Source organism: Jaculus jaculus, chromosome 15 (assembly GCF_020740685.1).
Source record: "Jaculus jaculus isolate mJacJac1 chromosome 15, mJacJac1.mat.Y.cur, whole genome shotgun sequence".
Taxonomy (NCBI): domain Eukaryota; kingdom Metazoa; phylum Chordata; class Mammalia; order Rodentia; family Dipodidae; genus Jaculus; species Jaculus jaculus.
Window position 1 is genome coordinate 77,693,381 of NC_059116.1, and position 24,453 is coordinate 77,717,833.

Here is a 24,453-nt window from a genome sequence, read left to right on the forward strand (position 1 = left end):
TCATTTTGCCTTAGGAACTTCTAGGATGACTTTGAAGAGTGTAAAATACAAATGCTGGTGAATATCCCACCATGACATGCAACATGTCATTATTTCCCTGGAAATGAATTGGCTCAATTATTTTCTTAATGGAGCACAGACATAACAATGAGGTTCTACACACTTTCTTATCTGGGGTGTTTTCCTCAAAAAGTTGTTGCCATAACATTTACTAATTTAGACATGAATCAAAAGAAATATACTGAAAGCCTTCTTTGCTCTCCTGACTGTGACATAATAAACAAATGATCTCAAACATTCTCTGCATTATTTTAATCACATTTCTTTGACATCAGTTCTTTATCTTATAACCACACATAAGAAAAAATAGCAGGCTGTTCCAGTTTGTTGGTACATTGGTCTGATTACAAACTTTATGCAAAAATAGTGGCAAGTTACTACAGGTTGCAAAATGACACAGACATAGGCATGCTTTTCTCACTGATGCTTGATGGTGGCTATGAAGCAAGTGACCAGGACACGGGGTCTTCACATGTCTCAGGGCCACCCATGAGCTTCACCAGGACATGGGGTCTTCACGTGTCTCAGTGCCCTGGTCAGTGGGGAGTTGGACAAGGACCCAAGGGGAAGTTAACCTGAATGGGAAGAGGCAAACAGACACAAGGAAGGAGACCAAGCCGAATTTCTGGTCAAGGACTCAAGAGTTTATTCTTACATGTAGGTTTATATAAGGTTGTAGGGGGAAGGGGACGTAATCAGGCCAAAGATCACAGAGTTACTGGCTAATCTCTGTTTCTTTATCAGTTACCCACAGCATGGAGGGGGAGGGGGGCTTATCACCCAAGGGTATGATTTCTTCATTTCTGGTAACTGAGCATTTAGATGAGGAGATAGAAACTTAACTTGCTATATGGCGGTTTCTGTCAACATGGCCAAGGTTAGGCTCATAGCTCCCAACATCTCAGGGCCATCCATGAGCTTCACCAGGACACAGAGTCTTCATGTGTCTCAGGGCCACCCGCGAGCTTCACCAGGACACGGGGTCTTCATGTGTCTCAGGGCCACCGGCAAGCTTATTTTGCCTTTTCCTCTAAATTCATATGCTGAAATCTAACGCCCCTTTCCCAACTTCAGAATGTTGTCTCCATTTGGAGACAAGTCCTTCAGAGGGATGTTAAACAAAAATGGATCGTCAATGTGGTTCTTAGATAATATGATGGATGTGCTTATAAGAAGATGAAATTAGGACATACAGGTTCACAGAAGAAAAACCACAAGATAACATAGGAAAAACATAGCAACCTGTAAGTCAAGAGAACCCATAAGTCCACCCCCAACAATACACCACCTCTAGGAAGCATTAATTCCTAAATCTCCATCAGCTGGTAACTTAGCATTCAGAACACCTAAGTTTATGGGGGCACCTGAGTCAAAGTACCACAGCATTGATTTTAGGGGATGCCTCACCACTGTTGCATATTCTTTGGAAATCCTAGGTATCTGTTCTCAAATAGTCCTCTATCTCCAATCTAGTTAAAGTAACCTGCACAAGGTTAAGATAGTAAAAGTTTTGGCATTTGAACAGAGGAGTAGTAGAAAATTTAGTGCTTAGCCTACAAGGTGTAGCAGGATTTCTTTATGTCTCTACGCAGCCCAGGGGCTTCTTTTGAGAATCTTTCAATTTCATAGTTTAGTTGATTCCCTAAAGGATTTGACTATAGCCCAAGAGCTTAAGAGTGGACAGTGTCTTCACCTAATAGGTAAGTCTATTATTTCTCCTCACCTCTAGCATTTTAGATATTAATAGATATTAAACAAATCAGTTAATATATAACATTCTTGTTACTACAGGAATAGAAAGCTAAAAGTTTTCAAATAAGAGAGTGAGAGGACATTAATTAAAATAGCGGGTCTGGGGAGAGGACTCGGCAGTTAAAGTTATTAGCTTTCAAAGCTTGATAGCCTGGGTTCAGTTCTCCAGTACCCACATAAAACCTAATGCACAAAGTGGAACATATGCTGGAGTTTATTTGCAGTGGCACTAGGCTCTGGTGCACCCATTCTCATTTCCACTCTCTCCTTGAAAATAAATAAAAGCATTTTTAAAAAGAGAATAAGGAAAGGATATATAATGGTCCTTTGCTCCTGAATCCATAGAAAAGGAAGTAAGAAAAAGCAACCAGGGAGGGCTGGGGAGATGGTTCTGGTTAAGGATCCACAAATTTTGCAAAGAGCGCCACCTGGAGATTCAGTATTCAAACAAGGGCCTTCAGGTAACATTATATATACAAGCTGCCAAAATCACATATAATGAAATTCAGCACATTTATGAATGCATGTATATTTTATGTTTTACAATCTTAATTTATTAAGCTGCTTTTGAGAATATAATTTATGTCACTTTGTTCTAGTAGATGATAAAGTTATCTTATGGAGATTAGCCATTTTCCTTGAGAAAATGCATAACAATGAAGTTTTATAGTAAAGGTCCATTTTATGCATGTATATATGTGTGTGTTCATGTGTATGGGTACACACACACACACGTGTGTGCATGTATGGGGAGGCCAAAGGTCAGCCTCAGGGTTACTAATCACTCACTCTCCAGGTCATTCTTTAAGACAGCTGTATTTGATGAATGTGGAGCTCACTGCGTCAGCTGGGCAAGCTGACCTCTGAGCCCTAGGGTTCCTATTTCCACCTCTGCAGTGCAGGGGTCACAGGTACACTCCACCTTGTATAGCTTTCAGGTGGGTGTGGAAATCTGAACCTAGGTTCCCATGCTTTTGCAGCAAAGGTCTTAACCAGTGAGCCATCTATTCAGCACTGATTGTGCATTTTTTAGATAAACTATTTAAATATTATGACATTTCTATTTATATCTCAATTTTACCTCTAACACAATTTTTAAAATGTAGTGTATTCTTTTGTTTTTAATTTTTCATTTGAAACAGTGTCTCTGCATCCTAAATGTGAACTCAGTACACACCTGATAATGAAAGTCTAGTAAAGAAAAGAGCTGATATTTAAAGAATAATCATATAAGTTATCCACTAAAAAATAAAGCTATGCTTGTGTTCAAACTTAGGCATCATAACTTTGAGTCACTAATAAATTCAGTGATTTAATGTGAAACAAGCCAGTTAAGAAAGTAAGCTGTTGGAGAGGATTGCATAAACATATTAAGCAATGCGACAAAGAAACAGACGTGGAGCTTCCTAGGCTATAAGACTCCACATTTGAATTTCACGTGTGAAGGGCTTTGCCAGGGAGATGCTTAAAATTCAGTATGTTATTTTTAATTAAATTACAACTCTGAAATAGACATAAATCAACTAGACCCACTTTGGTTTCAGTTTTAGCACAAAGAGCCTATCATCTTTTGCATTTCATTCAAAGCTAATTAAATATGGATTTATGCCGTTGGTACCTGGAAATACAGGGAGACTTTCAGAACTTACTGACCCATTGGGGAGGGAACTATTTTGGAGCTACTAACTGAATGTCACATATTTGCTACAGCATACTGCTTCTCAAAGCTAAATGTGTTTTCTGAGTGTGTAAACACATCACATAAAACACTCATTGTTTTTCCCATCCCTAGTAACAGTGTAAATTCACCACAAACTGAAAATCTGCCGCCAACCCTGTTTCAACACAATGACTCCTGTTCTCTGACTTTGCAGGCCTTTCCTTTTCTGGCATTCCTGTCCAATGCAGCAGCAGGCAAAGCTGTGAGGAGCCTAAGCACACACTGACTCCACACACAGAGCATCTCTCATGCTGCTCCCAGCAGAACTGTGCTCTGGAGGACTTTAGCTCTAGTTGTGGATTAGTAAATATCTTTGAGCTGAGCTTATTGAATGGATTGAAAGTCAAAATCCAGCCGTGTCTCCTGATCACCATAGTGTCATATCAGGCTTTAACACTTCAAGTTAGAGAGAGGAAATACACTGTGTAAAAGACATCAAGTTACTTCCTTCTATGTCAAAGACAAGCCATGCTTTTATACAGAAAAAAAGAATGCTCTCCTGTTAGTTTGACATCTGCCTATGATTCCAGTCCTAGGGAGACTGAGGCAGAAGGATTCTGAGTTTGATATAGGCTTGTCCTGTGTTGTAAAAGAGTGTCAAAAGAAAATTTAAAAAAAAAAAGAAGGAAAGGGAGAAGGGAGGAAGAGGAAAACAGAAAGGAAGGGCAAAATGTTCTCTTGGAAGTAGTGGGTCCAGATGCAAAAAGAAGACTTCTCTTTTCAATAGTGATCATAGTGAGATATAGTACATCCTGTTAATGAAAAAACATGAGTGTGTTCCTTGGAAGGGAGTGGCAGCTCTGACGTACACGCAGAATTGTCTGTCTAGACACAGCCATCCAGAATAGGCTCCTGCCCTCCTCAAGCCCCAGCTATAGTATGTGAGAAACTACAGAAGTTCTGTCAGCAAGGTGTTTTTGGATTTTGTTTTAGTGATTACAAAAATATTTTTTTTAAAGTTTCATTGGAGCAGGGAGGCTTGTCAAGAACATATCTGAATAGAGGGAAGCCACAGCACGAGACAAAGAATGTGCTGCAAAGAACAGGAAGGGCAGCTGCAGTGTTCAGGAGAGACCAGGACTCTTCTCAGAGAAAGACTCCCTCATAGAACAGACCCTGATTCTGCTTGTCAGGAGCGCTCTAGGCCAGCGATAGGAAGCTTTGAACTTGTTCCTAAGAGATAAGAATATTAAAATGCATGGGCTCAGCTATCCTCCGGTTTTGGCTTCAACTCATATTCCAAAAACATTTGTTTTGCTTCCTAGCTAAAAATAAATAAAACTTTCTTTTAGAACTCAATGCATAGCTTGTCCCAGAAAAAAAAAAAAAAATCTGATCATATGGTCTACAATCTGGTACTGAAATATGCTGGTTTCTCATCTTGGTTAGTAGGACACAAATCTCAGTCTTCATTCCACCATGAGTGTGAGATCATCAGAACAAACTCTCACTGGGCCTACAATCCAAAATACTTGGAAAACCATAGTAGAAGCATTGCAAAGTCCATTAAACTATATGTAAAATAAATAGCTAAAAGAGTGAACTCTCTTAGACTGCTGGGATGCCGTCACAGTGGCAGGAGGCTTCACCCTGTTTCCTACCTCTCACACTGGGATGAAGCACAGTGTGGACACTTCCACTGTGCTGGCTGCTTCCATAGGAGCAATTTGAGTCAATGCATGTCCAGCTCTGCTATAATCCTCAGAGCTGTTTATATTGTTCGTGACTTTGTATAATATAAAGGCAATTTCCCTAAGGAAAAAGTATACTCATGTCTATGCTGATATATTAGCAAATAGGACATCTAAGGTCTTTAAACCACCATAGCAGTAATACATACACAAGGGAAGACTTGGGCCACATGGGCCAACAACCATTTCTGAAGGCAGCATTTCAACCATATAAAGAAAACATCAGCTTTGCTATTATTTCCTGGATCTTACTCCAGGCTCACCACATAGAAAACCTGTTAGTCTTTTGGGTGCTCCTCTCTCCTGTCTGCCCACATCATGCTCTGAGTCAAGTTCCTCAAATAAAAAAGATCTCAACAGGCTCTGTAAAACCCCACACTTCTAGAGAATCAGAGTAGGGATGGAACCAAGCCATAGTAGGGGTATTCCAGCGCCTGCCCTGTTGGAACCACTCTTTTTATGAGGAGCAAAGTGATGTGTTAGGAAACTGGTCTCTACTGTCAATGCCCCAGTGAGAATAGCTGGCTCAGCAAGATAGTAGAGGCATGTGGTTTGTCCCATCCTGTACCTCAGGAACTTTTTGTTTTGTTTTGTTTGCTGTTTGCAATGGCTTAATGAGTCATACATTTCCCAAGCATACTTTAAAAAGGGAACTGCCTCCTTACTTGGAATATGATTCTCATATGAAGAAGACAGACTATGATAAAACACCACTGACTCATCCCTAGCTGCAAACCTTTGATTTTTCCTACATGAGCCTGTGTTGAAGACTAGATTTTGTTTGTTTTGTTAGTTGGTTTTTAAACTTTTTATTAACACATTCTATGAATATACACCATGTTAGTTCCCTCCCTCCACCCTCACTCCCCCTCCCAAATTCACCCTCTAATGAATTCCTTCTTCTTCCTAATTAGTCTCTCTTCTATTTTGATACATTCCTCTTTTTTTCCCTCCTGTTATTCAGGTCTCCTATAGGTAGTGTCAACCACTGTAAGGTCATAAATCTCAAGGCCACTTTGTGTCTAGATAACAGCACTGCAAACTCTTAAGCCCTTTCTGCCCCTCTTCCAGCCTTGGAGGATGTGAGAGAAATGTCCCGTGTAATGCTGCACTGCCACTCCTCAGCACGGTGGTGAGTTTTGAGTCATGCCAGTTGTCAGCACCTTCTGAAAAGAGAAGCTTTTCTAACCAAAAGCGAGAGTAGCATATATATGGGCATAAACATAAGTGTTTATAGGGCAGTCTGGTGGGTATATCTGCTTAGCTAGACCTCAGTAGTCATTAAGGGTGACAAATCTGAAAGTCAGCCCTGTTATAATCAGTAAGCCAGACTCTGTGTTTCAGAAGAGCAAACTGATTGGTAATGCCTCTAATACTCAAGGCTATGCCACAGGCCAAGAGAAACCTGAGCTGATTTGGAGGTGTGGAGAGGAGTATTTAGCCAATTTAGCAGGAGGGGAAGGAAGAAGTGGAGAGAAGAGAAAGGAAAGAAGAAAGGAAGGAAAGAAGAGAAAGGGAAGGGAAGGGAAGGAAAAGGAAAATAAGGTTTGTCTGTCAAGAAAACTGTGATACAGCTGGTGTGGGTAGCAGAATGTTGCTGTGCTTCTGAAAAGCTCTTTTATTACCATTCATAGCCCAGTCTCTCTCTCTCTCTCTTTCTTGGAGGTAGGGTCTTACTCTAGTTCAGGCTGATCTGGAATCCACTATGTAGTCTCAGTGTAGCCTCGAACTCATGGCAATACTCCTACCTCTGCCTCCTGAGTGCTGGGATTAAAGGTGTGCACCACCACACCTGGCCCAGTCTCTTTGTGATAGTAGCATCACTGTATTGGTTTGACTTTGCCGACCATCTAGAATGCAGAAAGCACCCAGAATATTCCATTCTGTGCTCCCTTCATGATTTAACAGCTCTGTTTCTCAGTGCTCACAAATCTGTTCTTCCTCCCCAAATACCCGAAATTAATCTTTACCCCATAATTTCTTTAACTGCAACAGAACTTTTTTTTTTCCCCAAAGAAAGAAGAGCCAGACATTGTCAGTCAGATGTGGTTAAGACTGGCTTTGGTTAGAAATTTTTGTGTGTGGATTTCCCAAGATCCTTTCTGAAACTATTGAAAACTATCTTGTGTGATCTTGTAACAAATCAAACAAGAGACAAACCACTGAGGACTATTTGAAAAGTCTAAACCACAAAAACTGATTCATTCTGACCTACCCTGGAGGGAAGGCAAGCCTGTTCATCAGTTAAATTGTAACATGCGGAAATCCCAGCTCATCTAAGGGCTTTGTGAGGAACAGAGGGACGGCTGGCCATGTTTCAATAGCCTTAATGTTCATTTTACTAAAATATTTGTAAAGATACTAGGAAAAAGGGCTACCTCAGTGGGCTGTGTCAGGATGTGTTGATTGCATTGGTTGGTATTGTTTTGCCAGTTTCAGTCATAAATAATCCCATAAATAAATTATGGGATTAAACATGCTTGTTTTAATTTTAGGTGCTAAGTAATTTTTCACATACATTATCTTTGACAATTAGCAAAAGTGACTCATAAATTTTGTTGAAGTCTATTTTCTTGAATGTACACACCCACATTTCTTCGACTGCTTACTCACACAGCAAAACAATAAGCTCCAAATCTGTTTTTCACCAAGCAAGATTCCTTGCCAGGCCTTTCCCAGCCTACCTCATGCCAGTGGAATTCCCAGCACACCCACTCTTCATGCTTCTTGTTGCTGTTGTTGTTGATATTGTCGCTAGGTGTTTTCCCCTGGTCTGTACGTAAGGGAGAAATCCAGGCTTTCTCTTATCTCTTGGGAAGCTAAAATAACAAAGAAATATATGTTTTCAGAACACACAACCCTGCCTAGCCTTGTGGTAGAATTTATGCTATCCTCACGCCAAGGCATAGGATGAGCAGGCAACATGCACATACACACACACACACACACACACACACACACACACACACACGTACAAGCACATACACTACTTCCTTTCTGCACACTAGCTTCCTCCCTGTAACTATTAGAACAGTTGGTTCCCAGCTCTCTGGGAAATGCTTGGTCCTGTGGAGATATCTGAAATTTTGAATTTGTAATTTTTCCCGAGGAACCTCAAAGGTAATTAACTGTGTACCTTCACAAAGGCTGTTTGCTGATATTGTTGCTAACCTTTCCCTTCCTGGCACTCAGATGTGTCTGCCTTCTGAGAGTTCTGGAGTTCTAAGGCCTTCCCAGATGTAGGAAAGCTTAGCACACCAAGAGAAGGAACAGACAATGTGTTTTGCCAAGAAACATCTGAAATTTCCTGTTTTCCAAGTCTCAGATGGAACTTGACCTTGAGGGGTCAATTTTCTCCTATTCCTAGGAGTCTGCAAATTTCTTTCTGCTGGTCATTTTCTTTAATAATTTATGACTGATCTCCAATAGGCTTCATTCAAAAATAAACAAATATTTTATTAATAGCATTCATCAGGAGTTAAACATATTGGACTCAAAAACAGATGCATTCATTTCCCTTTAAGCATTTATTTGTTCAACTTATACGTGAAAAAGATCTCAAGAAAAAAAATCTCAAGAAAATATATGAAGAAGTATATTTTACTTTTACATACAGAAAACTAATTTCAGGCAATTTAATAGTTATGTTAAACATCTTGTATTTAAAATGGCATAAGCCCATAAGAATCTACATATCATACTTAACATTCCATATAATCTTAAAATATGTGTAGTTTTTAAAATATTTTATTTATTTGAGGGAGAGAGAGTGAGAGACAGAGAGAAAGAGGCAGATAGAGAATGGATATGCCAGGGTCTCATGCCACTGCAAATTAACTCCAGAAGCATGTGCCACCTTAAGCATCTGGCTTAAGTGGGTCCTGGGGAATTGAACCTAGGTCCTTTGGCTTTGCAGGCAAGTGTCTTAGCTACTAAGCCATCTCTCCAACCCTGTGTAATTTGTTGAATAAATAACATATGCACATAATATAGTAATGTTGTTAGATTCCTAGAAGGAGAAACTGCAAACAAATGTTTTTATATTTCAAGAACAAAATTTAATGGTTCCTCAAGGAATTAAAATATATGTATTATTAGTTGTTTCTGAATATAGAAATAACCAAAAACAAAGTAACACAAAATTGAATTTTATACAGACTTCTAAGAAGCCAGTCTCTATAGTCTTCTTACACTTTCCTTCAAATCTTCAACCAATTAAATATTAATTTTACTTGAAATATAGTCTATGAGGAAGATTATTTTTCAATAAATTTCTTCCATCCAACTTAAAATTTAAAATAAAAGCTCTGAGCCAAGTGTGGTGGGATATGTCTGTGAGTCCAGCACTTAGAAAGCTAAGGTTTCCTAGGTGTTTGGAGGTTCTTGGAGTCTGAATCAAAGTACTAGAGAAAGCCACACACAAATAGTTAATCAATAAGACACTACTGAGAGAAAAGCAATAGTGAAAAAACATACTACCAAAGAGGCAGTGGGCCACTCCAGTGGAATGCAGTCAAGGACACTAGAAAGTGACCAGGGGCTTCTCTTTAAAGGACTTCTGGGAGGAAGGGATTGGTTACTAGGGGTATAATTTGGGTGGTCTTCTACTTTGATTGACAGGTTTAGGCTATATGTTTTTGTTAATGTATATATTCCCTTCAATGATGCATCTGGCTTTAGTCATAATTATGCCCAATCATACATAAGCATAATATGCTAAATATGAATAAAAGTTCACTTAGAGGACACAGTTTGCCTTACTGGGCACACACTCAAACCAGTTCAGGTTGGATGTCCCCCTGCTGTTGCTATTCCAACACAATCTAAAAATATATCTGAATGAGTACTGATCAGGAAGAATAATTGCTAATAGTAGGAAAACCTAGTTTATTGAGTACAGCAGGTTATAAGTGCAACTTGGTACTGGTAGGGGTCCTAGGTTCTGAATAGGTTGCTAAGTGCATTATCTAAGAGAAGAATGTGTTTATTGCTCAAGACAAGCAGTGTCCTGGGTAGATAAACTATCTCCTATTCTGGACTGCCTCAGAAGCAGGAGTATGAAAAATTCAAGGACAAGCATCATGAAGGAAGGATGGAAGGAGGAAAGAAGGAAGAAAGTCAGGGCTGGAGAGATTGCTTAGTGGTTAAGGCACTTGTCTGCAAAGACTGAGGACCCAGGTTTAATTCCCCACTACCCATGTAAGCCAGATGCACAAAGTGGCACATGCATCTAGAGTTTGTTTGAAGGATCCAGAGGCCCTGGCATGCCCATTTCGTCCCTCCCTGATCCCTCCCCACCCCTCGTCTGTCTATCTACCTTTCTTTCTCTCGAATAAGTAAATAAATATTTTTTAAAGAAAGGAACTTAGGGAGGGAGGAAGGAATAGAGAGAGGGTAGGAGGGAGGGAGAGATGGAGGGAAAGAAAAGAAAGGATAGAAGAAAAAAGACTTCCCCTAAAAATATCCTCACAATTATTCTGGGAAATGCTACAGTGCATCACATTGATGAACCTGTCTTGGTTCTGTGACTATTTGCTCTTGTAGCCTCTTCCTTGTACATATTTAGAAAAAGAGCCAAGTACTCTGGAAGGACTAGCAAGAGTGACAGCGGAACCCATTCATATTTAGTCAGCCTTGTCTCCTCTGCAGGATTGTGTCATCTGCAGTGAGATATCACAGGCACCCGATGTCTATATACTCACGTTCTTCAGCTAAAGTAAAGAAGATGATATGTAATGCTGAAGCTATTTTTAACTTTTTAAAATACATTTTATTTATTTATTTATGTGCGAGAAAGAGGCAGCCAGAGAGGGAATGAATGGACATACAAGGGCATCTAGCCAATATGAACAAACTCTAGATGCATGCACCCACTTGTGCATCTGGCTTATGTGGGTCCTGAGAATCAAACTAGGATCCTTTGGTTTTGCAAGCAAATGCCTTAACTGCTAAGCCATCCCTCCAGCCCCTTTAACTTATTTTTTTAATTAGCACATGAAGTTTTGGTTATCAACATGGTATTTTTCAAACATAATTTGTTCTAGTTGATTCTCTTTTCTCCATTCCCTTCATCCCTCTGTCCCCTTTCCTCAATATCTCTTATTTACCCTCTCTTTGTCTCCTTTCTAGATGGTTAGGCTTTGCCCACAGGAAATGAAGTAAAGGTTTTATCAGCACCATTGGAAAGCCTTTCTGCCTTAGCTTGATGGAAGATGATGGGCTGTTTCAAGATGCTCACAGGAGAGGCAGCAAAGCATTGGGCTGTGTTGCAGCAAGGTCTCATTTGCAGCCTCTCAGAGTCTTTCTTGCACCTATGTACCCAGAGGGAAGTTATTTGGAAAGATTGTATCCAAATGGCTAGTTATAAGACTACTATATATTATGTTCGTAAATTCAGGTTATAAGATGGTAGAAACCTAGAGTTGAAGAAGTCTGATAAGCATTTAAATATGTTCCATCCTAGGTACATACATAGACCAGTCCCAATAACCTCTAGAGTACACCAGCCACAAGGTTGTTAAGCCAATCATGAGTCTACAATAAAGAAAGTGGGAAAAATGCTCATGTTACCAATTAAACAACTGGAGTTTGTAGCTGTGAGGTGTTTTGTGACTATTCCTGAGACATATGAACCAATATCTGTTCATCCCAGATAGGGTACCAGCAACATACCAAAACAGTTGCTTTATTCAGCTTTAGTTTAGGGCAATAATGAGTTTATTGGGGATATGTACAAGAACAGGGATGACTGAAAAGCAGCTGTATCACCAAAATCCCACCCCATCATGGGTGATGACACATGGAAGCTGGATCCCTGGAGTTCCCTGGCCAACTTGCAGGCAGCTGCACCTGAATCTCTTCTTCCCCTGGATTGCTTACTGCAATTAGCGAGGGAACTTGTGAAGTTCATAAGGTCAGGAGCTTCCAGAGCCTTGTATCCATCATTAGCTCCTGAGACTTTTGAGGCTCCTTCCTCTCCCCAGGAAGGAGGATCTCATATAAGAGAAAATACCTGTACGCACAGAGGCGGTCTTGAATAGGGTTTCCTCTACAACAAGACACAAAAATTCACTGGCAACTTTTGTGGTTTTTTCCGAATCTTTAAATTTCTGTGTCATAATTTTCTTCCTGCTAGTTTTGGCAGTAATTTACTTTGTCAAAACCTGGGTAAGTGTTGAAACAAACATGACAATGGTTAGGAAACTACTTTTGAAAATGCTATTTAAGTAAAATGTTGTTATCATCCACTTGTGAAATTGTAGATGGAAACAACTAGGAATACAATGTGCATAATACCAGACAAATACAACTTTTAATGCAGACTTTATTTTAAGGCTCCTGATAACTTTTGATCATTGAACAGACACATATAAAAACATAGCCATAAAAATTTTCAGACACAGGTAAAATCTCAGTTGTTTGTTGAGATGGACTATTTATTGCCTATTCTGGTCTCAAACTCATGGGCTAGAGCTATCTGTGCCCCAACAGCTGAGACTACAAGGTGCACGCCACTGTGCCTGGCCCAGATTTCACAGGAACAATGTTTCAGAGCTTATTTAATGTATATAACGTGAGGGACCCTGGGAGATGTTGTAACTCTTTAAAGGGAAAATTAAAATATCACAAGTTGATACAGCCAAGGATCAACTGCAAATAGGGAAACAATTGGATAGACCAAAATGGGGAAGGGAAAAGAAGAGAAGAGGAGAAAAGACATCAACTGAGTTACTACCAACAAGGAGAGAATTTACATATTTTTCAGTTATGATCAACAAAGAATTACAAAGACGATAATACATAGAGTTAGAATCTGCTAATCCTGCAGGAGTGGCTCTACACATTAAAAATTCTTCATCATGACAAAACTTTTTCTACACGAACAAGAATATGGACATTTCGGATCAAGTTATTGGTTGGATTTTCTTGGACAACAGCCCTATCCATTTCTCCGTGGTTGCTTTGATGCTATGCAGCATAGGTAAGAAGTTGAAAGAGACCATCTAGCCTGCCAAGTCTGAAATGCTTACTATTTTGAGCCCTGAGAGCAGAAGTTTCTCACCCCTTGCTTTGTTTCAATGCACAGCAACTGAAGCGCATGTAGTTGGTCAGGCAGCTACTTCATGATGGCTGCTGGCATCTTTCTGCTACAGCACTGTGGAAGGGGCCAGCTTCTTCCCGGAAGGAGCTCCCCTGGATTCTGAATCCCTGAAATAAACCCTTTCCTCCACCTGCTGCTTCTGATTGGGTGTCTGCCCAGCAATGAGAAAATTAAGTGCACATTCAGTCAGAGCACTGGCATTGCTTACAATGGCATCCTTCTAAGAGAAGGACTTGTGTCTTCAGTCGGAAAATGGCTATGTTCATCATTAATGTAAGCAACCATATAAACTCAGCTTCCACCAACCCAACCTATACAGATATCCAGCCAACTGCAAAATAAATATTAAGAGTGCTGCAAAGATTCTCGCCCTGACCTAACTGTAATCCACCTTCTCTAAGCTTTCATATAAATAGGCTTTCTCATTGAGTTTTGTCTTCAAAAGCAAAATTCCTGCTGTCAATTTAGCAAGAGTCTCCATCCAAAATATCTGATTGCCATCCATATCTGACAAAACCTCCCATCCCCAGCCTTCTCCTGGTAAGAGTTCACACTTTCCCACTCTTAATACCTGATCACCCACCAGATCTGATTAAGCCTGCATTGATACCTGATGTCTCAACCCCCAAGTAACATCTGAATGTTCTGATCTAACTTCAAAGATCCCTTCTAGGGTGTCTGTCCAGAATCCCTCACCTTTTAATTTCCTCCTTAGTGATTGCCAACCAGTGCCCCCTCCTAGCTATAAATCCTCATTTATCCTTGTAGTAGAAGTTGAATATAATATTTTCCCTATCACAAAGCTTTACTGGAGTAGTTATTCTTGAAAAAAAATCTTCCTTATCACATTTATCAAGTGTCAGAATAAACTTTTTCTTAAATAATAACATAAATTACATGTTCTCAAGTGGATAGAAGTTATAAAACTACTGAATTTCTTTGTTATCTTCATCTCCCTAGGTTTTTAGTTTTATAATGTGTGTACATTGTGAGATCTCTGTGAGAGGTGTAATCATATGTGTTTATGTGTGCAACCATGGTTGCATGTGTGCTACGGCACATGTATGAAAGTCAGATTGAATCAGATTAGAAAGATTAGGAATAAGGCAAACTTGATTCTGGCAGTTAGCTGGAGACCCACAGAAATATGGACGCCACCTTGTCTGCCCTGGCAGGATTAGAACCAGAATCGCATCCAGCATCATCCAAGGTGGCTGAAAACGACAACTACTCAGCAGTAGCTTCCTGCTTCTTCCTCAGCATAGCACAGCTGTGGGCTGCCCCTTCCCAAGTCAGCATCTTGAGTCCACCAACAGTCAGGTCCCTCCCTTACATACTAAGTCTGATGATGAGGCTCTCTCGTCATATAAATGGGCACAAGGCATATGAATCTTTCTCAGACTCTTTTTTTTTAAAGGATTTAAAAAATATTTTACTTAGTTATTTGATATATGTGTGTGTGTGTGTGTGTGTGTGTGTGTGTAAGTAAGGCAAGCACCTTAACAATCAAGCCATCGCTCCAGCCCTCTTTTTTGTGCCCTTACAGCTTTCTTAGCTCTCTCTTTCCCAATGTGACAGAATCTTCCCAGTCTTCCTGCAACTTCTCAGCTGCACTGGGAAGGGGAAATTCTTGGTGCTTTCTTGGGAAAGGAAGGGGAAATTCTTGGTGCTCTCCTGGGAAAGGAAGGGGCATTCTTGGTGCTCTCCTGGGAAAGGAAGGGGGCATTCTGGGTGCTCTCCTGGAAGGGAAGGGGGAATTCTGGGCGCTCTTCTGGGAAGGGAAGGGGGAATTCTGGGTGCTCTCCTGGGAAGGGAAGGCAGAATTCTGGTTGCTCTCCTGGGAAGAGAAGGGGGAATTCTGGGTGCTCTGCTGGGAAGGGGGAATTTTGGGTGCTCTCCTGGGAAGGGGGAATTCTGGGTGCTCTCCTGGGAAGGGAAGGCAGAATTCTGGTTGCTCTCCTGGGAAGAGAAGGGGGAATTCTGGGTGCTCTGCTGGGAAGGGGGAATTTTGGGTGCTCTCCTGGGAAGGGGGAATTCTGGGTGCTCTGCTGGGAAGGGGGAATTCTGGGTGCTCTCCTGGGAAGGGGGAATTCTGGGTGCTCTGCTGGGAAGGGAAGGGTGAATTCTCGGCACTCTCCTGGGAAGGGAGAACTCTGGGTGCTCTCCTGGGAAGGGAAGGAAAGGGAAGGGGAGGGGAGGGGAGGGGAGGGAAGGCGGAATTCTGGGTGCTCTCCTGGGAAGGGAAGGGGGAATTCTGGGTGCTCTTCTGGGAAGGGGAGTTCTGAGTGCTCCTGCTTGCTTCCCACAGACATGAGCCTCTCCCTGAGGCTTCCCCAGAGAGACACCTTCCTATGAGAGAAAGACTTCTTGCTCTCCTCCCCTTCTTCTCAGCCAAACTTGGAAGGGGAGAATTTCTCTGGGCTTGGACATTACTGCTTTGTTTTCCCTCCTAACTCTCCCTAAAATAAATCTCTTAATTCATTATTTAGCCTTGTCTGAGTTTGCCTTTTCAGTTCTTTGATAATTTGGATGAGGACCAGAAGTTGTAGTTCATGGGTCTGAATATCTTCTGCATCTTCATGGAGATCTAATCCCTCCCAGGACTCCAGCCACACACCAGAAGACATCTTTCTGGTGCCAATCCTCATTTTCCATCTCACTTATGACAGAGTCTAGTCAGTACTCCAGTCACCAGGCTAGTTGGCCAATGATCTGCATATCAGATCCTCAGCTCTCTGCCAGCCTTCTCAGTGCAGGCATACTGAGAGCACAAATAACTGCTACTGTATCCAGATTTTTACATGGATGCTGGGGATCTGAACTCCGGTACTCATACTTTCACAGAAAGCACTTTTTCATGTCCCTAGAGGCATGTCCCCAGACCAAAGTTTTTAGTTTTAATTAACTTTATATTCTCCTGTAGAGAATAGAAGACTCTAAACTCCCTACTGAATATGTGACCTGCTTATAGAAGTCAAAGTAAAGGCTCTGGACCTTCTTTCCCAGACCACAAATCACTAATACACCATCCTTGTAGGACTAAAAGGAAGATTAGTTGTTAAAAGTAAGGCCTAAAAGGAATAATCATGAAATATAATAAAATACCTTCAAAAGTTAAGTGAAGGAGCTAATTGTAGCTCATATATCTTCCACCTTCAGCTTCAGACTTGAGCCACATCCAGTGAGAGTGTGGAAGAGTGACTCAAAGATAGTTTGATGTGCTCAGTTTGGAAGTAAATCCTGTCTGTTCTGGTCACATTTATTACCTTCAAGTCATGTGTGTGCATCCTTTTAAATTCAAGATGAAACAGAAAATAATATCTCTATCAATTGCCACTTCCTAGCTTAAGAAAAGGATATGATAAGGGTAGGTCTCTTATCTACCAAATATTTTTCTTATCCATTAAAACGTGAGGTTTGTAATAGAAACAGGACTTTATAGTTGTACAATTAGCAATGGTAATTTTAAAGTAACATCATGCCTGAAAAGGAGAAATAATAATAGGAAAATCATTCTCATTACAGTATAAATCACACTTTAGTTAAAATCCATTTGATGTGGCACTAGTCTCTTGGATTTCTTATTATCCTACAAGTAGATTTATGGATTACATACTTTTGAAATAATCATTTCCAGAAAGTTCACAGTGTGAGTAGTCTTTATGGATAGTGACTTAGAGAAAAGGGCAAGATTTCCTACAGTCTTGGAGATTTTCCTACAGGAAAAAGCAGGCATGCTTACTTCCCATTATAAAAAATTTGGAGGGGGCTGGAGAGATGGCTTAGCGGTTAAGCGCTTGCCTGTGAAGCCTAAGGACCCCGGTTCGAGGCTCGGTTCCCCAGGTCCCACGTTAGCCAGATGCACAAGGGGGCGCACGCGTCTGGAGTTCGTTTGCAGTGGCTGGAAGCCCTGGCGCGCCCATTCTCTCTCTCTTCCTCTATCTGTCTTTCTCTCTGTGTCTGTTGCTCTCAAATAAATAAAAAATGAACAAAAAAAAAAAAAAAAAGAATGGGTGCGCCAGAGCCTCCAGAAAAAAAAAAAAAAATTTGGAAACTCTAGTCTTTGAGTTCTATCTTTGTACTGCAATGAAATGCAGCTTTGGGTATTCCCTAGCACTCTTTTACTGTCTCATGGGAACTTACTTTGAGGAACCCACATAAGAAGGAAAAAGAAAAAGACATTAAGCAACTGAGGTTGTTGGAAATGACTTCGTCCTTTACCCCTGACTCTGGAACCTCATGAGACTAACATCTTAGCTTACAAATAGGACAGAGCCTCGGAGCCTTCATAGATCTTGGCAAGAAGAAATTACCATAGAACTAAACAAAATATGCTATGCATAAAGGAGATCTACTTTTTCTTTACTAAGAGACAGAACTTCTACACTTTAGTTCATAGAATATAAAGGTCCAGTGGATGTTTTATTTTCCCATTTTTTGAAGCTAAATCCACCTCCCTTGTTTAAGAACAGAAGCAGATGGTGTTGGGAAAATGTTTCTGGCTATGTACTCTTTTATGGATAAAACTAATTGCTACTTAGACAAATTAGATTATTTTCATCATTTTATTTTCCTATTATACTTGAATGCATATAGGTACACATATTATTTCAAGTTATTCCTTAAATGTTCATGAAACTGTAATAAATGAGCTTAATCATGGGCCTGGTAAAGATGATAGACAATGTTCAGTTGTTGGTCTATCAAGAGCTCCTTTGTTGGCGGAAGAAGCCTATGACAGCACAGCAAACTTACCACACATAGCACATGTTCATCCTGTTGGAGGGGGGCTGTGAGATTTTAAAATAAGTTCTCCATGCCAATTGCATCTAATACAAATGAGATTAATCACAACACAATCTTCTTATAAATGTTTCAAGTGGAAAATGTAACCTTTGCCTTTCAAAAATAAAACCAAAGCTGATGTCAATAAGCTGGTACAACAAATGTCATCTCAACAAGGTGACTTTGTAAAAACCCATGGGCTTCTAGTAATGGAATAGAATTGGCTTAGACTAATTAAAATAAATAATGTTGTGTTTGTATCTTGTGGATTCAGTTGGTTAGTTAAATAGAACCCCTGCTGGGATGACTTTCTTAAGAATCTACTTGATACATGCGCAGACAAGAAAGGTTATTTTTCTCTAAGCAGTTTCATTGTTCTGACTTTTATCTGAAGCAATTTATCCTTCTTTGGAAAAAGTGAAGAGGTTTAATTATGTGGGGTAGTTTTCAATGTCAGAAATTCAATACTGTGCTAGTATTTTAAAATCACATCTAGCTCATGTAACTTGTTATAGTTGATTATAGTATGGCCCTTTTCAATTTATGTGATCATGAGAGAAGAAACAGAGCCAGGACTGGGTCATTGTAAGTCTGATGCTTTCTATGAATAAGCAAGATCTTCTTTCTTTTGATAAACACTCCTTTATTTTCTCAAGAAATAATGAATATTCTCCATGATGGGCTTCCATCAATGTTTAAGAGAGTGGTAAATTAGAACTAGAAGACATGTGATGCATCTTTCTAAGCCTATTGCCTAATTATGATTAAATCAAATTCAATCTCTCCATTGGGTCACATCATCTATCAGCATAAGGAACTAGTTTCTCAACATACCTATGGAGTAAGTACAGCAACAACCCCACAGAGAAACAGAAACTGAGACATACTAATTAACAGTGTCAAAGAGGAGATTTGCCATTAAGTAGCTCTGCCTCACCATTTCCCATCTTTTATCAGGAAATTAGAGTAATAACATTAATTTCTCAAAATAGATATATCTTCTGATTTGCCCGCTAAAGATGACTACTAGGTGTTAAGTGAAGAAGGCATAAATTCATACGAAGCACAGATTCCCCAATTGAGCATGGTTCTGGTCTCTGAGCTGCAGAGGGTGCCTTATACAGGGAATTTTTTTTAAGTGTTTCTTTAGAGGAAAAAGTAACATTAAACAGGTAACATGGAAAAGTGTAGCGTTAACATAGAGATGGTATAATAGTTGGTTTTTCATCGCCATTAGAAAGCACATGTGGCTCAGTGAGTATATAAAGAAAATATGTTTATTTTGTTGCATGGTTCCAGGGACTCAGTATCAGTATGCTATTTCTAGTGATGGCCTTCTTCCTGAAAGACTCCTAAGACAGCAAAGGATGACAAGAGATAGGAAGCATGCATGTGTACCACTTCTAGTCTCTGTCTCTCTTCTCATGAAGCTACTAGTATTCACTGGAATCTCTACCCTGTTGATATTATTTAACCCTAATTACCTTTTGTAGTGGTTTGGTTGTAGAATATGACCCTTAGACTCATATATTTGAATGTTTGATCCCAGCTGGTGACACTGTTTGGGAAGTTTCTTTTGAAGATGGAAACTTGCCATAAGAAGCATGCCATTGGAGGATAGCCTTGAGATATTTTAGTCCAGCCTTGCTTGATGCTGTTGTGTTTTCTACTCCCTCCCTGCATAATGAGGATATGATTCTGGCTATCTATTCCTTCCATGCCTTCTCCAACATGATAGATTCCCTAAGTCAAAAATAAATGCTTTCCTTCCATTAGATGCTTCTGGTCAGGTATTTTGTCCTAGCCATGAGAGCATAAATGTTATACTTTCTAAATGTCCCACTTTTAAACACAATATTGGATTGTTTCAGCTTCTAATAAAGAACCTCACAATGGGGATTAAATTTATCTCTTGAGCCTCTGTGCCAGGCAACCAAACCATTTACAAACCATAAAAAAGGTAGTATATTGAACTCTAGACATGAAGGGTTCACTGCTTCTTTAGCATCTAAACCAGCTAGAGGTTTAAAAAAAAAAAACAAAAACAGCTCAGGTGGGGCTAAAGAGATGACTTAGCAATTAAGGCACTTGCTTGTGAAGCCTAAGGACTTATGTTCAACTCTCCACATCCCACATAAGCCAGACACACAAGATAAGATGTCGAAAGCATGCAATGTCACACATACACACAAGGTAGCACATGCATCTGGAGTTTGATCACCTTGGCTGGAGGTTCTGGCACACCAATTCTCTCTCTCTCTTTCTCTGTCTTTCTTTCTCTCTACCATATATAAAAAGGTCGGTTTTTTGGACTTTCCTCAATAAAAAAGAGTTTAGATAGAGTATAGGGTAAAAATTAACTACCATCCGCTAGTGGTCTCAGATAGCACCTGTTTGATGGGGGTTATATTTGCCAAAAAGAGCTTGTAAATAACTAAATATATAAGCATGCTTCAGAAGTGTTGAAGGAAGATTAACAGAAGTCTGGAAGACCAAAGGAATGGGCCCAATAATACATAACCTGGTCATTGACAAAGATGAACAGCTGGTCAAGTAATTTAAAACAAATATGTGTAGGAGTGGTGTGTGTGTGTGTGTGTGTGTGTGTGTGTGTGTGTGTGTTCATATGCATATATGTATGTGAGTCTTTTGTATTCAAGACCTTCTAAAAAAGTATGACACTAACCTAAAAGGGACTGTATAAAATGTACATTCTCTTAATCCAAGCTAAAATGAATGTATATTTGTAATGCAAAGTAACAATGAGAACATTATTTGGAAAACAAACATCTTGTTAAAATAAACCCAGATGGATGATTCAGAAGGCATCATGGTACCAGAAAGAAGTGACAGGAGTGCTCAGGGCTGCAATATCTCTTCCAAGGCTCAGGGTCTAATGCAGAAGAGGTGGCAGAAAGAATGTAAGAGCCAAAGGAAGGTTAGGACTCCTTACAACGTGCTCCTCCCAGACACAAAATGGCCTGGATATCCATGGCCTCACAGTGCCTGACACTACCTACACAAGACCATCATAATAGGAGGAAAAGATCATGACATCAGAATAAAAGAGAGACTGATTGAGAAGGGGAGGGGATACAATAGATAATGGAGTTTCAAAGGGGAAAGGGGGGAGGGAGGGCATTACCATGGGATATTGTTTACATGGAAGGTGTTAATAAAAAATTTTTGAAAAGAAAAAAAAAATAAAAAAACAAACCCAGATGGAATTAGCTTATAAACTGACTATAAAATCAATTGTAAATTAGCTACCAATAAATCACTTGTACTCAAAAGCTTATTATAAAGGAGAAGCTGGTTACTAAAGGATATAGTTTAGGTGGTTTTCTGCTTTGATTGACAGACTTGAGTTCTATAAGCTTTTCTCTTCCTATGATGCATTAAATATATGTGGCCAGTATAGGCATTTGATTGTAAATAGAGTATTCTCCCTGAAAGTTTACTCTTGAGACAAAGTTTGTCTTATTGTGCATGGATCCCAACTCAGTCTAGGCTGGATGGGTCCCTGTTTTCCATCCTGAATATATCTAATAATATATTTGAATAGAAAGTGATAACAAAAAGGAGAGTAACTAATAGCCACTGGAAGATGAGAAGCTTAGTCCATTGTTTGGAGCAGGAGACATTTGCAACTCAGTGCAGGTAGGGGTAGGAGTCACAGTTGCTAAAATACTCCACCTGCTTGCCTTTCTCAAGAGTACGCAGTGACCTGAAGTATCCTGAAGTTGAATCCCATTGACCCATTTAACAGGAAGATTTAATTTCAAGTCTCACTAGTGTCCCACATGCCTCATGTCCAGCTCTCCAAAGACCCATGTGTAATACAAATAAATGCTTCCCAGTATGAGACATTCCCTCAACAACCAGGAGTATCTTGGGCAATTTACTGCTATTGGAAAGCTATTGGAAAGTTCTTTCTTGATGTAGCTGTTTGGGTTTTCTTAAATCCTCCTTTTTTGTCAGTTGAAAACAGAAAAAGTCTAGTTCAAATGTAAATGACTTATTTTGCTGTATGACTATCTTGGAAGTGCTCATCTCTAAGCTTCTGCTCATCCCTAAATGACAGACTTTCTGGGTTTCCTGCTATGTCATAAACTGCATTCTTAATCCAATAATTGATGGTGATATCACATGTGTATTCTCCAGGAAAACATTAATTTTACCTGTAAAGGAAAAGAAGAAAACACTTGGATGTATTTATTTAGCATTTACTCTGTGTGTCTATAAGTTTTTAGAATACAATGAAAGCTTCATGCACAAAAGTAAAGGGCTAGTTTGGTCTATGTGTTGAGTTTGAGGATAGCTAGTGTTATGCACTGAGATTCTGTCTCAAAAGGCAACAATTTTTAAGCTGGGTTTGGTGGCATATACCTGTAATCTGAGCAATGCAGAGGTGGAGACAAAAGGATCCTCCTCGAGACTTGCTGGCTAGCTAGTTTCACTTAATCCATGAGTGCTAGATCTGGTCTCAAGGAAAAAAAAAAAAAAAACACGTGGAGTGTGATTGAGAAGAGACCTAAAATGGACCTCTGGCCTCACACACATACACTTTCACACATATGTCCACACACATATGCAAACCACAAACCAATACAAATAATCATTGGAAGAGTTGCAGCTTTAAATGTCAATATTTTTGGAATGATTGTACACCTTGCTATGGGGGGCACAATGGGGTGTGAAATTTTAACTAGACAAAAAAAGATAATCTAATAATCACAGTAGAGCAAAAATAAAATAGAACACAAGTAGTGAGGTCAATCAGATCCTCAGATGGGAAGCTATCAAAGGAATGTGAAAGGGAAATTGTTTCTATGGAGGAGTATAAGTTTTGTTAACATGAAAATCTATTCAGTCCCATATTTTGATGACCACATGTAGTCTATGGTAAGAGACATTGCTATGACCTTCCTCCTTAAACACCACTGAAGGAGGGATCCACAGTTCCATAAGTAAAGCCACTAAAACCACATATATTTCAAGTTTTTATTTATTTCTAATGAATAAAATAGCATGGCATATTCCCCATATTTTATATAGCACTCAAGCAGGGGCTAGAGCAGCAATCTGTTTAAAAATGTATTAATATTTCATATATAGCTTTATATATCTACAGAATAAAATCATTTTTAAAGATTAGAACATGAAGGATACACATCCAGATAAGATTTTGCTGTCAAATTAAATTGATGCCATGTCCTCAAATATAACTATGCTTTCAGAACTTTCATTATTTCAAAGTTAGCAGATGAACAACCCATATCTTAGATTTTTCTTGAATCAAACATTACCAGGGCTTAACCAGAATCATGTCATTAAAAGATGTGTCCTTGGGGCTGGAGAGATTGCATAACAGTTAAGGCATTTGCCTCCCAAAGGATCCCGGTTTTATTCTCCAGGTCCCATGTAAGCCAGATGCACAAGGGAACGTGTGCATCTGGAGTTCATTTGCAGTGGCTGGAGGCCCTGGTGCACCTATTCTCTCTCTCTCTTTCTCCCTCCCTCCCTCCCTCCCTCCCTCAAATAAATAAATAAAATATATGTTTTTAAAAAGATGTGTACTTAAGCAAAACATAGAAGCAGTTTCCTCACTTGGATATGGGTAATAGAATGACATATACATTCAGATTTATGACAGGGCTAGAAAAACCTGAAACATGCCCTTATATGACAGTAACTTTTCACCTATGACCAGAAATAACACATTATATTTTCATCAAGTTCTCAAGAAGACATAAAACCTCAGCAGAGGTATCTGCACTCCTTCATCAGGTGAAAACTTTCTAAAGCAGTAGATTTGTTGCTTGGTTTTCATTCAGTATAATACACTCTAATTTCCTTAAATTAAATTACATTGAAGAGAGAGAAACTGAGTTTGAACATAAATATAAATGGAAGCAAAGCTTTAGAATGCACTCTGGTTGTGTTTTAAAGACAAAGAAGTGTGTGTGTACATGCGTGCGCGCGCGCACGTGTGTGTGTGTGTGTGTGTGTGTGTGTGTGTGTTTCAGAGTGGTTGTGCTTAGCATCAGAGATTCTTAGCTTTGATCTTCACAGCAGTGATGTGGGGAGTAATAAAATGACAGTAGTAGTAATAATAAAACCAAGTCCATTCAAGGAGTGATTGTTAACTAAACAATATAAAATATAATTTTTGCATATGAATATATATATCAAATTGTAAAGTAACTCACTTACTCCAAATTTGAGACTATCCTGTTAGACTTGGCAAATTCTATTCTGAAACAGATGGTTCTATTGCCTTCTAAATGTTTCCAGAGAAAAGGAAGCTTTGGTTTGACATAGGTTGGATTCTATGACTAGAA